Source organism: Pinus tabuliformis, chromosome 1_1 (assembly GCF_031772625.1).
Source record: "Pinus tabuliformis cultivar Carrire ecotype Pingquan chromosome 1_1, CPIR1, whole genome shotgun sequence".
Taxonomy (NCBI): Eukaryota; Viridiplantae; Streptophyta; class Pinopsida; order Pinales; family Pinaceae; genus Pinus; species Pinus tabuliformis.
In genome coordinates this window covers 621156402-621173230 of record NC_142297.1, presented here as the reverse complement: position 1 = coordinate 621173230, position 16829 = coordinate 621156402, and positions in this window count along the sequence as shown.

Sequence of the window (16829 nt, the reverse complement as noted above, 5' to 3'; positions counted from 1 at the left end):
TCCTACAGATCAGCGACGTACACGTTCTCAGTTTGAAAGAGCCTCTTCTTTACTGGCTCAAGCTCCAGTAAATCATGATCCTGACACTTTTGCAGAAGCTTCAGGCCATCCACATTGGGAAGCAGCTATGAATGAAGAATATCATTCATTGATGACAAATGATACATGGGATCTTGTTCCTCTACCAAAGGGACGCAAACTTGTTAGATGTAAATGGGTTTACAGAACCAAGTATGGACCAGATGGGAAAGTTGATAAACATAAAGCTCGTCTCGTTGCTAAGGGCTTTTCACAGGTTGAAGGCATTAACTACACTGAAACCTTCTCCCCTGTTGCCAAAATGAACTCTATCTGCCTTGTTCTTTCCCTTGCTGCCTCTTTAAAATGGGAAGTCCATCAGATGGATGTTAAATCTGCCTTCTTGCATGGGGACTTGCAGGAAGAAATCTATATGGAACAACCCATTGGCTTCATACAAACAGACTCCAGCCTTGTTTGTCGACTTAAGAAATCCCTTTATGGCCTCAAGCAAGCTCCTCGGGCTTGGTATGCCAAAATGGATAGCTTTCTTTTAGAATCTGGCTTTTCTAGGTGTCATTCTGACAATACTGTCTACACCAAGAAAGTGGGCAACTCTCTTATCATCCTTGTTCTTTATGTTGATGATCTTATTCTTACTGGTAGTGATCCCAACCTTATAAACCATGTGAAGTCCAGCCTTAAAAAGAAATTTGAAATGACAGACTTAGGACACTTACACTATTTTCTTGGTCTTCAAGTCTTGCAATCCCAAGAGGGTATTTTCCTTTCCCAGTCCAAGTATGCTTGTGATATTCTTCGTCATTTTCACATGGAAGACTGTAAGCCAGCCCCTTCTCCCTTTCAGTCTGGAGTCAAACTTTCAGTCTCTTGTACTTCTCCTGAAGTTGATGCTACCTTATACCGTCAACTTGTCGGAAAACTCTTGTATTTAACCCATACTCGTCCTGATCTTTCCTTTGCTGTTGGCCTTGTTGCTCGTTTTATGCAAAACCCCCGTGAAAGTCATTGGAAAGTAGCTAAAAGAATACTTCGTTATGTTCGAGGTACAGTACAGTTTGGGATTCATTACAGTGCCAAAGAAGCTCCTCTGTTAGTTGGTTTCACTGATTCTGATTGGGCTGGTGACCATGATGATCGGAAGTCTACTGCCGGTTATGTCTTCACTCTTGGTTCAGGACCTATTACATGGGCTTGTAAGAAATAGGCTGTCATTTCTCTTTCGTCAGCAGAAGAAGAGTATCGTGGTGCCGTGGAAGCTAGTAAGGAAGCCTTGTGGCTTCGTCAGATCCTATCAGAGTTTGGCTTTGAGCAACAGCATCCAACCACACTTTGGTGTGATAATCAAAGTGCCATTCAGCTATGCAAAGATCCAGTCTAGCATCAGCGCAGCAAACACATTGAACTACACATGCACTTCATCAGAAAGCTCATTCATGACCATGTTCTTGAAGTGCAATATTGTCCAACAGATGATCAGGTTGCAGACATCTTCACAAAGGCTCTCACAGAGGCGAAGTTCACTAAACTTCGATATATGCTTGGAGTTCAGGAAGTTGTCACTAAGGGGGGATAGGCTCTAGTGCCTCCTTCCTTCTCCTATTGTGTCATATTTGTAAATCCTTCAATCCTATCCCAAGTTATTCTTAAGGGGGGATGTTAGGATATTCCGACACATAGGATAGTTAAGTTCAACTTGGTCTAGTATAGAGTTAGGTTAGAGTTAGGTAAAGTGTGTTTCTTTACCGTTGTACATTTTGTAACTTACAATCCGACGGTCACGATATGTAGTGATCTGACGGTTCACTCTCACCTCGGTATTACCGACACTTGATCCGTGGCTTGACACCCGATTGGTCCATGAGTTCTATTTAAAGCGCATGGAGGGTCATTGTTCGGGTAATCCGTGCATGAGAGAAGCTTATGTAAATTTTCATTCTTTGATTAATAAATTGCCTGTAGTACCCACGTTGGGACAGGCCGTGGACTGTTTCCCTCCTTGCACTCTGAGGGTTTTAACCACGTCAAAAATACTGGTGTATTGATTTGAGATCTGGTTGTGAGCGGTGTCCTTTTGGTATTCTTTCTGTGGAACTTACCCTGTAAATTCCTACAGGGACAACATTATTGTAACCTAGTTTTGGATGCTAACTCATAGGTTTAGGAGTGATATTAAATTAGGATCATGGAATAGATTGTGTGGAAGATATGATATCTAAAGTAAGTTGCTAAGCTACAATAAATACTTCTCAAAAGGAGATTACAATAAAATAGATCATAATAACTTCTTGTGTCTATACACTAATCAAACAAATAAGCTTGTGCAACCATTAAAGCATAACAATTATTGAAACTGTTCTTTCATAATTTATGCAACCATTACAATGCAACAGTTATTCTAGTTGTGCTTTCATAAATTATGTTTCTAAGCCCCTCCCAACCAATCATAATCCACATTCCTTCAATCATAATCCACATTCCTTCAATCAATAGTTAAGAAAATAATTTATAAAACATTACATACCAGACACTTTATTGATCTAAATTTTATTTTTGAGATATAAATCTTAATATAATAATATATGGTAACCTTACTTTAAATCAATAAGGCATAGATATAAATATAGTTAAAATATATCTCATTTTAAAACATATCATATATCAATATAAAATGTCTAAAACACAATTTTACATATAAATACAATTAAAATATATCTCAAATTTAAAACATATCATATATTAATGTAAAATATCTAAAACATATTTTTTTACATATAAATACAATTAAAATATATCTCAAATTTAAAACATATCATATATTAATGTAAAATATCTAAAACATATTTTTTTATAAATATAAGTGAAATAAATTCTAAATCATGAATTAAATATTAAACTATATTAATAAAAATACAATACCTTCCAATAAACTACCTAACCCCAAACTCAAACACAATTTTTTTTTACAAATATCAATAATTTTTTTTTACAAATATCAATAAAATCAATTCTAAATCATGAATTAAAAGCTTAAACAATAATGAATATAATACCATCAATATTACATTTTAGTACCTTTCCATACAATAAACTAACCCACCCCTAACCAAGCTACAGTGAACCAATCAATATTACATTTTAGTACCTTTCCCTACAATAAACTAACTAACCCCTAACCAAGCTCAGCCCAGTGAACCCCGACTTCAGCTCACCCTAGTAAGAGAGAACATTAATTACGCACATCCATCCTTTGCGGAGCATGCACCATATTTCAAACTTTATGCACAGCGAAGCTCAATATACTTCAGTTTCCCTACTATGCTCTGGACCATCCTCATTAAAGATGCATGTCCACTGCATATGCTGGGCTCCACACAAGGAACCAGGGCTCAACAATATCTACCAGAGCACCATAATCAAGCAAAATTCTCAGAGCACAGGTAGCATTGGCAATCCCATAAGCATGGCTTTTGTCTATGTCTAATTTACCAAACAAATTTAAATAAAGTCGAGAATTAGCAGACTCATATAAGGATTTACAGTCATCCCTTGCTATGACGTCTATACTTCTGACAAATAACAGGAAAGCAGACACTGTACATACACACTGTATATATATTCATTGCAGTCTTTACACACAGCCATAGATCTCTCTTTTCCTGTCAAATCACTTCTTCCTGCGAAGTGCGTCGAACGCTTGAGAGCTCATTCGCTCGGACCTACATTTTCGAAGCACGAAATTGGACTGTTCTTCGGCTTGATGACAGTTACAGCGCTTGCCAGTTTCGATCCCTTGACCTCTATGTTCAAAAGTTTTCCTATGGAAAACCCTCATCAACAATTTCTTCACATGCCAAGATAACTTGCCTTTTTTGTTCGAATCTGAGCAGCTCGCAGCTTTTTAATCGGTATTGTGAATATAACAGTGCATCGACTCTGTCAAAAATCGGGTTGCGTCTGTCCCTGGAGTGGACAAACTACGAAAGCATCCAGCACCAGGTCGTGGGTAGCTGTCAGGAGTCGAACTCGAGACCTCCGCTAGCGCCTGGTTGAGCAGAGAAAGAAAGGATTGTAATTCGAATGAGTCGTAGAGGCTACTTTCGCAATCCCATGCCGAGGATTTTTGTTTAGTTTGAGCGAATTTGTGAGCATACTTGTTTAAATCAGCTGTTCCACTCTTTGGGAAATTCATGGTGGTGCAGTAACCAGAATCGATCTAAAATCCCACTTTAGTGGAGTTTTATAGAAGAAAGGAACATAGACCCTTCGGCCAGCGCACAAAACCCTGTAACAAATTATGAACATAAAGAAATTTCAGCCATTCAACAATGGCATTGCCCATTGTCTCATCTTGTAACTGTATAGCAAACAAAAAATGTTAACTACTTACCAATAGCTTGCCTATTACAGGAAAACAGAGTGACATCAAGCACTTTGTATTGAATCTGATTATCAGAACAGTCTCTGCAATGAAGAAATTGGTTGTCTCTGAACTGAACAAACCATGAATCATCAATGGCCGACCGTAATCTCTGCAGCAGGAAGAGGGGGAGGAGATGGGTGGGTGGATTGTTGTGAGAGGAAAATATTGATGTGATCCAGAAAAGAAAGATGTGGAGGCCTGTCCTTTGGGCGCACATAATTCTGGCGATTTCAAATTTGAGCTTTATTCGCCCGCGCACAACCTCATGTATGCCATAACCTCCAAACGCATGGCATGCGATTTCAAATTTGAATTTTATTCGCCCGCGCACAACCTCATGTATGCTCCATGCCATAACCTCCAAACGCATGGCGTACTGTCAACGCATACTGTGGTATCGACATAATCATGTGTATGGTGGATCATGTGGCATCGACATAAGCCATGGTTGATGAACGCGGAATCGGAATTCGTTAGCCGGAGAAATGATGCACACGGCTGACCGCCAACGCCGATGTCAGAACCCGTTTCCCAACACTGTACTTAAGGTCTCTTAAGAGTGCATTTATAATGCTATAGTGGTGGAAATAGGAGTTGCCGTCTCAGTACACCACACCTGACAATGAAATCATTGAAAATAGGGCTATAATGTGAACCTTATAATGTAAACCTTACCCGGTGAGTTTTAATTTTTGGTTATACCTGCGAGTGCGATAATAATAAATTTGTTAATTAAAGTTTTGTATTTTGAATATATATATATATATATATATATATATATATATATAATTTGGAAGCAAGATAAATTAAAATTATTATATTTTAGATTATGTGTTAATTTGGTTTATGGAAAAATAGTAAAGCGTGGTTCCAAAGAAATTTGATTATAATTTTTATATTTTCACTGATTTTTAAGTGTGTATATTTTTTTGTTTTTAAATATATATAAAAAATTAGAAATAAGTATTATTTATTTTATATTAAATTATTATAAATGGAAGGGACATTATAAGTTTTTAATATCATGTAATTTTAGGTTATTATTATTAATTTTTGTTGGGTAGTTAAGGTAAAATTAATTTTTACTGGTGGTTTTTGAGTTTTGTTTTATCAACTCATGGTATTGATAGATCGTATTTATGTGGAATATAACCTATTTAAAGGGGGAAATTAAACTAGCTTAGAATCATCTTAACTCCAAATCTGCTAAGCACTGAGAGGGATCAAATCTCTTGAGATGCAAATCTCATTTAGAGTCAAAAGAGATTTGATCCCTCTTGACCCTTGTAGATATAGCGTTAAGATGGATCTAGGCTAGTTATAGAGTAAGAGAGTGCAATGTAATTATTCTAGTGAGATTTTATTTGAGGCATTTAAAGTGTGTATACTACATATCTCAAACTTGCAATTCCAAGAAATCCTTGCATGTAAAATTAATCAAAAAATATGCCTTGAAAAGTGCCAAAATGTAGAATAGTTAGACTACTGGAAGTATGAAGAATTTATATTTTTTGTACAAGAAAGAGTCAATAACAACTTTGAACAAACCTACGAGCAAATAACATGACTTTTTTGTGTGGAATTCGACAATAAAATTTTGAGCAAGATTGTTAACCACATGGTTTAAAATACAGTTTTGAATACATAGATGGATTCAACACCCTAAAAAACCTAAGGCACTCCACCTTTTTAAATTAAACAACTTTAACTTATGATTCTTAAACATCTCTATTGGATTTTGAGCAAAATTAACTAGAGAAAGTGCCTAGAAAATGGTCATTTCATGTATTAGTTAGAGTAAATGAATAAATATAGTTTACAATAAATAATGATTATCAATGAATATTTACTTCAATGAAAATCACTAATCAATAGTTTTTTTGTTTTGTTTTGTTTTGTTTTTTGTTTTTTGTTTTTTGTTTTTTGTTTTTTTTTTTTTTTTTAAATAATCAAGAGTTATATGTTCTCATGTTTTGCATTTCCATGTTCTTCCTTGTTGGGTGTGCCTTCCTCTATAGGCATGATATCCAAGGTCGTATTAACTCCTTTTTGTTTATGTGAAAGTGTCATTAGTTTTTATGTAAATATTATTTATAGATCCATTTGGCTATCGCTGGTAAGTGACCTTAGCCATTTACTATTATGTAGTATGAACCTTGTGCATGATATATTAAGAGCACATATCTAGTAGAGTACTTGAGCTAAAGGTGATTGGAATTTGGGAATACCATGTTGAAAATGGGAAAGTGTGGCATCCTCCTTTAAATGGGGTGGTTCACAGAGTTTCAATTCATTGATATTGATCACATTGTGGATGCCTAGATTAGTTGGAAGACCCAATTTAAAAGCGTTCTCACTGATTTTCTAAACAATGTTATAAATACCATAAGAGATTGGCTCAAGCTTGCAATGTTTCTTACATTTCAACTTCTTATTTAGATACAACTAGACTTGATCTCCAATGTGCAATTGTGAAGGAAGTTTATGGCGATCATGGAACTCTTTTTACTTTCCTTAGGAGTATTGAAACATTGTTTGAACCTTGGGGTGTACTCAACAATATTCTAGACAAAGGAGGTGACCTATGATTGTGCTTGAGCCTAATGGGGTGGGAGAACTAGAGGGAAAGTGATTGTACACATTTCATATGGGGTGAATGACTTATCGAAGAATGCACTCCCAATTGTAATATGATGAATCACATGAAAATATGTATACTAATGATTATTTATGTTGTAATGGGTGTGGATGGCTTGGACCAATATACTATTGACCACATTAATTTGGCCATTAGTTTGAGGATGGAAGTATGTAGAGTAGTGAGGATACCAACCTAGTAACATCTAAAGATAATTTCTATAATCATTGAGCTAGTGGGGGTCCTTTTCTTAAAAAAAATGTGAGAGGTAAGCCAAAATATACTTAGACGTGGCGAAATAATAACTTGGCAGTGTTAGAGCATCCATAGTCTTTGTGTAAGCAAAAAAAGGGTCACTTATTAGAAATGAAACTATAACAAAGATACAATCCATAGAGATGTATTATCGTGGTGATGAGGGATATGGAATAAATAGTGCAGTCCCCATTTATGATTGATACATTTGATATGATTGCATAGGATACGATGACATATGAATTTATTAGCATGCTTCCCCATTGAGGGGTAATAGAAATAGTACTATTAGTGCCAGAGGGTTTTGAGGTTGCAAAAATGGCCATCATATGAGGATGTGTGAACTTTTTTAAGGACGAGTAAGTGGGAAAGATTATAAGCAGAATAGGTTTGTTTGGGATTGTATAACCAACCATCTTATTGATGGTGGTGGGTTTCTGTAATCCCTATAGGATAGGCCCAAAAGGATGTGATGATTAAATATGTTTCCAATCCTCATTATTTGAACATCAAATGACAAGGATATGCAAGGGATGTGTTGGGGGACACTAAACATGCTTCTCATCTTGTTTGTGATTCTTTACATTTAATCACCAATTAGAATCAATGGATTTGAGATGGTGTTGTTCCTACAACTTAGATTGTGAATCTAGTCAAATAAGAGGATGGTGATTAGCAAACACCCCTCTTGAGGACTACATATTTTACATATTGAGATGATTTATCCGTGATTAGATATATATGCATTATTCAAATGATTAATTTACATGAACTGTTTGGGTTGGTAAAATAATGATGTGATTAAAGTATATAATGTTACTATCACTTTCCTTTGGGACTTGGACTTTCCAAGGTCAATGTAGGGAGCATTAAAGGGAATTTATGTTATTTGACTACAAATATTGATTGCAGAAGTATAGTTCTTAAAACATGAATTATCTTAGGTTAGATGTTAGAAGCAACCCAAATGAATATTGATATCATTGTGGAACCATGTTTTAGGGGGAAGGACTCTAGCTCAATGAGGATAACGTAGCCTAGAAGCCTTTGGGCCTTCTAAGGCAAGAAAAGGGGAAAATACTAATTTACATTGGGAAAATATTGTTTTTAACATCCAATTAGGGGTTAAATCCCAAAGGGTATAGGATTAAGTTAGTGGTTACATATCATATGCTAGGAGTAAAATTATTCTAATCCTAATTTCACTGCAAAATTATTTATGACTTCTAATTAACTTTTGAGGAAAAAAAACCAAGAAAGAAAAGCAACATCCTTAGTTGTTAAGGAAAGTAAACTGATGCTTTTGGGTATTAAGATAAAAGGAAATCAAATTGATATTTCTAGTTAATAATGTGGAAGGGAAGAAAGTTGTTGTTTCTAGTTATTGAAGTGAAATGAAGGTACTTTTAATATTTTTGTGTTATATATTTTAGTATTGTTATGAGAAATGGGTTTCAAATGATTGGAATCAAATTGAATCTATTAGGAATTGGGATATTGTTCTAGTTTTGCTACTATGAATAGAAGTATATCATTAGGATAATTCAAGGGTTTCTAAATTATTATTTTTGGTTTTATCTACCTTAGGAAGGGTGAAATTATCACCTAGGATATGAAAGTGATTGGAGTAGTTGAAGGTTGATCACAACATTGTTCAAGTCGGAAATAAGGGTTTGGAGTGCACCTAACTTGTAAGAGTATCGAGCCCATTGGTGCTCAAAATTATTTGGTAAGAACCCAATTTTTGGAGGTGTTGTAGTACTATGAGAAAGTGTAGACAGGGTTATTACAAACCAAAGCATTAGAGGAAAGGTGTTACTATAATTAGAGGCCTCTCCACCACACAATTTCTTGTATCAATTTGTGATCGTGGATAGTCACTATTATTGCCTGGGTTGATGTTTTCTCATTGAATATACCCTTAGGTGAGTGAGATATAAAGCATTCTCATTGAGTTAGGGCCTTGCATGAGAGGAATCACCTATTTCTTGGTGGTTTCATTGGCTGGGATGAAAGTTGTCCTTAGAGCGTGATTCCCTTGTAGCTACTATTGGAGTTCAACATTGCTTTGCACCAACCGATTAAACATCATCAAAGTGATTTGGATATAAATACATATTAAGCTATTTAGTTATTTCCCACTACTTAAATGCACTATATTTTCTATAATATATATAAAGAAAATAATAATTCTTGTTAGTGTTTTACATTGAGTCTATAGAGAAAATTCATTTGAGGATCAAGCCCACAACATATTTGATATGTTGGGACTATTAAATTAGTGTGAAGGATGGTCTCCTTATAATGTCACCATCGTTTTAGTGCTTGTAGCAAGGAATAATTTTTTCTTGTCATATATAATTTTTTTTATCCTTTGTTGGCTTATTAGGGCCTGACCCAGGTTCGAAGTTAATTAGCCAAACAAATCCCTGTACTACTAGCCCTTTCAGCAACAGTCTGCGAAGCGCAGACTGAGGTCTCACCCGAAGTAGTATTGGGGGGGGGGGGGTGTTGGAACCAGGTTTCCTCACCCTTGAGATGTCTGAGGCTCTGGTTCGATCCAACTGTCCATCCTTGCACGCAGACTGCTTCGGGCACTTCCCTGGCCTTCACACAGCCCTAACTAGGGGCGGTGGAGCTTCCACGCTACTAGAGTAGCGCTTTGCGCTATTCCCCTAAGTCACACCCGAGATCTTACTTATCTTCCTATACCGGTTAATTATCTTCGCACAAATGGATGTCTTACGTTATGTTTATTTATACAACACATTCATATGAGTTCGCGCAACAAATAAATAGTACACTTGTAATTTATACCCAATCATACATTAAAATAGGAAAAGATACACAAAAATACGGTAAACGTCTCTTTATTAATTCTTCCAACGGTTATAGACTTGACCTACCATGCGCACTCGGCTGTAGGGGTCCACGCACTAAGCAGTGGACTACTAGGCCTCTATGCACTCAGCTGCAGAGCCTTCTCCTACTCTATGACCCAAAGACACACTTTACACTTCGACTCACTCTCTTAGCTTCACCATTCTATTAGCTATCTTCTGCTATATTCTACACTTAGAACCTTGCTCTATTTATACAATCCCATGGACCGTGGACCATGGGTAGGTCTATCAAGCCAACATTACATTACAAAAATGGGGGTGGAGAACCTTGTGACTCTATTATGACTTCGCGCTCTGCCCCAAAACATGCCTTGGGGGGGATTCCATGCCCAACAGGCCCCCAACACAAACATCATGACTCGCCCTCGAGTTACTTTGTCGACGCAGAGATCTTCACACGAAGTCCCTCCAATTCTGCTCGAACTACTGCAAGGTCGGCAACACACTGAGCCACTGCCTATTGGATCTCATCGACGCGTTGTTCTGAGACCGCGGTGTTAGAACTGCTTCCCTGCATCTGTGACTGTGTCCCCTGCATTTGTGTGAGCTTGCCTTCAATTGTTGTTGTGATGGTGAAGGCCTCATTGATCCAAGGCTGAACGTGTGCATTCAACACTGCTTCCTTGTGCCGTGCTGCGTCCACCTGTTCTTTCAGCGCTTTGGCCTATTGCATCCGCGTGACCCTCTTAGTGAGGGCCACAGTCTGCACAGTTCCTTTGGCGTTGTCATACTGCTATTGGAGTTCACACGCCTCTGTCTCTAAACGCTGGATGTTAGGGTCCTCTTGCAGGTTCGTGAGGACCTTAAATGACTCCTCCAACATTCTGGTGCAGTCCCTCACTACACTGCCTATCTCATCCAGTCCCGCTGTAATAGCGATGGCACGTTGTTCTCTTACTTCCAGAGGGGTGGACTGTTGCGCCTTCAATCATAGATCTACGGTTTGAAGGTTCAACTCCAGCTGAACCTTTGTCGTTTCCTCCCACGCGCACCGCTGCTGCTAGCCTGTGGATGCGCGCCTCTACTGGTGTGTCTGTTGGGATGGCCAACTCAGGGACGCTTTGACAAGCTTCATCCAGTACCTATACCAGCTACTGATTCTGCGACACCACTTCGTCGCACTGCAAGCTCAACTGTTCCATGTTGATTCTCTGCTTGCTTAGTACTTGTAGCATGCGGCTCTCCCTAGCCCGCAGTTCTGTAGTAATCCCATCCTGCAGAACGTATAATGTCTCCCATGAGAGTGAAGCCATGTTGATTCCAATACCCTTCAATGTGCTAATTGTAGGCCTGTTGGAATCATTTTTTGTCACCAGTGCCCCTTCCGGAAGCACTATGGTATTTGTCACCCGAGCGCGCAACATCTGCTCTGCTGCAGTGGTCCCTACTACAAGTCGAAAGGATAACAGCCTGAGGAGTGCACACCTACAACTCTTGCAGCTGTACTCTGAGGGCCCCCAACACAATCTGGTTCTCCTGCATAAAATTCTAGAGGGCCTTGGAGGTGACATCACGCACTGTCTTGCCGATGTCATGTAGATCATCCTTAGTAAGGGTGATCAGGTCAATAGACAACTTCGATGCCTTGACCTTCTTTCTCAGCCTTGTCCGCTCGATTGGGTGTTGGCACTTTAGCTGTGTTGACGCGGTTTGTGGGTCCACGCCTCCCTCCTCTTCCTCTGCTTACTGCCCATGCGAAGGCGACTTTGTCCCTCGTGTGCCTTTTCGACTGCCTCCTTTGCTGCTGCTGCTACAGCCTTTCTCTATTTAGTTGTTCCCTGTGCAGTGTCCCGCGCCTCTTGAGCTTCTGCTGTCGCTACCTCCTTTCTTTTCTTCTCTGCCAACTGCGCCATGTGCAGTTTAGCCTCCTCTTTCTTCCTTTACGCTGCAGTCTTCTCCATTGTCGCGATGTCTAGAGCGTGCCACTTTGGCGACCATGCCTCCAGTACATCAAAGATTACATCGTCCATGGCTACAAAGGGTAGCTCTCTCCATTGCTTGGTCGGGTCCTTACACGCTCTAATGTATATGATGTGGAGGTCCGCTTTAAACTCTACAAAATTGTGTAGGTTGTTATAGACAGTGGGTGATAACTGCAGCTTGTGGTTGATCCCCATTTTGAGGTTCATCTCCATGAACACCCAGAATATCTTACTATCGTAGATCCGATTGCATCCTTCGTGGCCCAAAGCGAAGCATACTTCACGGCCTCTGGCAAATCCCTGTCAATTGTGGGGAACTGACTGTCCTCTGGCAATTCCCCTGCCACGAGCACTATGGACAGCAGAATCCATGCATAGTGGAATGTTTTTCCTTGTTCTTGAGCCTCATGATAATTCTCCAAGAATTCCTTGCAGAGGAACTCGGACCAGTTAAATTGGACCCCCTCTGCGCACTGCTCAGCAAGTGCTACCACCAGTGCGGGTACCTCGTCTGCACAGCACTTGCGCATAACCTTACCTGCCAGTATTTGGGTTGCCACTCTTACTGCTTTGTTGTTGATGTTGGATATGGTGTAGCCCCTCTTCTTCCTTTCTAGTTTATACTTTTTCTTCATGACCTTTGCGATGGCCAAGTCATTACTTTTCCCCTCCGAGATATCTGTGGGGTCCTCTCCTTTGCATGGTAGCCAGGTAATGTGGTGAATCAAGTGATCCGTGATGGGGATGGGCTCCTCCAGCCACAAACACCCACCATGCACCAGTCAGAGCAGCCACGTGATGACGAAAATTGTTATTGGGGCGCGGTGGAAATGCGACACCTAAAGCAAGTTTAGTAACCCTGCCTTTTCCACTCCGCACAACCATTTTCATGGCTCTAATTGGGTAACCCCCACCGTGGTGTTCTAATTAGGCTTCATGAGATGCGCGGTCTCCAGGTGAGGGAACTTCTCGTGGTCAGCGAGGTCCCAATCTTCAAATTTTAAGCTAGGCACCCGTCCCAGGTGCGTGCCCTAAAAAATGATGTTATCTGGGAGGAGCGGGGTCTGGAGAGAGCTCTTTCTCTCGTCAAGATCCTTGGGCACTTTAGCCTTCCCCTTCCACCGGGGGATATAGGCAGGAAACTTTGTTGGAGGGTGCGCAGGCTCAGTTTCCTCATTCATGCCTTCGTCCTCGTCATTTTCGATGATAAGGTCCTCTAGGTATACCTCCTCCTCTTCGATTCTGTGTTAATGACTTTTCTCTTCTCCTCCATCATCAACCTAGTGCACAGCAAGTTTCACGGGGACACACATACGAGAACCATCACCTGTTTGTCTTTCTTTGGTCTTGGTGAGTGGGGTGATTTAGGGACTTCTGCCACAATATCGGCGCCTTCAGGGGCATCTCCCACAGTTAGGGCCTGTGCGGCCTCTTCGACGGTCATTTCTGTAATTTCCATAACTTCCTCAGATGTTATCATCGTGTCCGACTGGAAATCTAGCACTCGCGTACTCAGGGGCTCAATTAACATTTTGCACAGGTCAAACAGGGCTCTACTCAGGCTACGCGAGGTATACAACTGCTCAATTCGCAAATGACCAAGTATTTTTTGTTGGGCACCCCTTTGTAATTTATAGCGCCTTTTGAATTTTAATTCGACTGCTCCCCCCAATCTGGTTCATTAATGCTCCCTTGGCGGCATATTTTCCCAAATCTTGCCCATAAATTGTGTCTTAAATTCCTCCCGCCCGCTCCATTTGGTCTCAAGTTGAGCATCACATCGTGAATAGTGACTTCAACAGTCACTTTCTGGCCAACCCGTGTGGTAGCGCAGCCCCCCTTTCGCGGTCATGGACCCTGTGACTCTTTGCTTCTGCGCACAGCCCATCTTTTGCGGTCATGGACCCTGTGACTCTTTGCTTCTGCATGCAGCTCCAACATCATGCAGCTCCCAGGTAGAGTAGTTTATAGTCCCGTGCCCTTTTTCAATTGCCAGGAGCGCTAAGACTGTACTTCCCTCGGCTAGTCAGGTGGTCGCACCACCTGTATGTAATTTTTTCCAATCGTCCATCACTCTTCTTGGAAAATACCAACCTTTTATCATTACTGGCGACATTGAGCAAGCACTCCACCCTGGTTGATTCACTTAGTAATGTGCGGTCCAAGCCAAGGCATCAGACTGGTCAATTCGCGACAATAGTCCTCAAACTTGTCAACATGATTGTGCGCACCTTGTTTTATCACGGTGGTCTTTTTATCGAGAAAATCTTCGTTTATCTCGTCCTCCAGCTTCTTGACTTCCGCTTCTACCAGAGTGCTTCACCATTTCTTTCCCAAGTTTTTGGAGCCTAAAATTACCCTATTGGATTTCTTCTTCCAAGGTTCCGCCAATCATCATATCTACTAGGGCTGCCATGCGCAGACTCAACATTTTGTGTCTTATGGGGATTACAATGTTTGCTTCATACTCCAGCCTCAGAGGTGCCTGTACCATCAGGTCCTTGCACGTGGTCCTATAAGCCCATAGAACCGTTGGTACACACAAGTCCCAATCAGTCCACTTCGCATTTTGGACCTTGTTCAACACTTTGCATACTTTGTTAAAGGCTTCTGCATGGATAACCTTCTGCGCACTTGGTCTTCCCATACTTCGTCGTTCCAACCGGGGGGGTTGTTCGCGCCATTGCCTCACCCGCACCTGCTTACTTACCATGTCTCCTAATGTGAAGACTGTGTGCATCCGCGTAGGTCTCGCACTATATGCTTGCATCCATATGGATAGATGGGCGTGCAGACCATTTAATCTGACAATCTTGTCTATTAATCACATCTGAGGTTTTCCAAACCGCATGCGTATCATCCTTCTGCATTAGTTCCAGTCCTCAAAGCTTCTTTGGTGCATGCCCCACCACCTCGCGGGCGTAGTGCACAATACCCATTTCAAAGCTTCAAACCGTTGTTATTCCGGCACTTCTCTTTCAAATCTTCTCAAGAAGTTATCCACCTCACTTGACCCATCATACGTAGGAAGCTTCCTCACCTTAATTGATAGCAACACAACGATATTGTCATCATGTTATAGTTCAATGTGGTTACCTCGTGTCATTGGTTCTGCCATCGTTCTATTTCCTCATCCGAATCCGATGTGCAGGAGCTTTCGCGCTCCCATGAGATTTCTCCATCCACGGTCGGATTCACCCAGTCTTGTTCTCATGCAGCTATCTTGTAGATGTAATCCAGATCGTCATCACTATCGTAGTCACACACTGGCTCTGTGTACCATGATCCTTATGCACGGTCCAAAAGTACAACCACGCATAGAGACTTTTTCTCAAAAATCATCTTTCACTTCTTCAGATTTATTACCTCATTCATGTCAGTGGCCCAATCTATTCCTAATAGCACGGGGTAGGGATTGTTGTCATCGACAATCTCTATCACTTTGAAATCTACTAGCGCGTTTGCTCCTTCGATATCCATTGTGATTCCCTACAATCTCCCCATAGGTAGGATCTTTTGCTGGTTCGCTATTTGCAATTGGATAGGAGACCATTGCAGTGTAGGCCTTCCCATGTGCTGCCATGTCTGCTTTGGCAGGACGTTCACGTCCCATCCTAGATCCAAAATCACTTGGTCCATCTCATATTCTCCAATCTCCACGGTCAATCTCATCTCCCTTCCCATTCGTGTCGTGTGCTTTCCGAGCTTCCAGACTACGAGCGATTCTCCTGGCGTGGTCCTAATGCATTTGTTTATGAGTTCCTACAACGCCTTTACAACCTTGTTATTGTGCAGTAGCTTCATGCATGTTTCCAGGAATGTTGTGAGCATCGATGGGTCCATTTCCATCTTCGGTTTGTCTTTACTTCCTAAAGTGGAGGCATAAGCGAAGCTCTTCTTAGCTTCCATGAAGATTTCCTTAGCGTGCTCCAAATCAAACTTTGGTTCCTTTGTTGGGCTTCCGAGCCCAAGTACTTTCTTCAGGTTGCTTGCCTTTGTCATCCCCTGTCATAATTCCACTTCAAAGCACAATATTTACTTTAGGGTCTTCCTCGTGCGGCTCAGACCTCATCATTTGCAGGTTCTGGGTCAGGGGAGGTTGGAGTGCTCCTTTATCGCGCAACCTCGCTATCAATGTGGGACAATCCTCCTTCTCATGATCAAACAATGTACACTACAAGCATGATAGCCGCGTTGGATTCGTACAATCACGGGCATAATGTCCTGGCCCTTTGCAATTGTAACATATCAATTGTCCATGACCTCTTCCCGGTCCTCCTCCACCTTGGCCTCGTTTGTGCCCCTGAAATCTGGTTTGTGCCATCCCTATGTTTTGGTCAAGGGGTCATGTTTCGCCCTGAACTCTGTAGGTAGGAGTTTGATCCATCATCAGTTCGTAACTTATACAAGTGCGCTCATCATGGCCTACTAATCTACAGAAATTACATAACAACTGCTATGAATTCTGTGTACTTTTGTAATAAGTGGCAGTTGTTTGTAACATGCTTTCCTCCTATCTGAAAAATCGCGCACCATAATGCAGGCGTCACGTTTGGTCCTGCTTATACCTTCAGTCTCAATGGCATTGGTCCTCCTCCTATGAGGTAATTCGCAAACACTAGGCAGTGGTCCTTGTCATGTCCTTGACC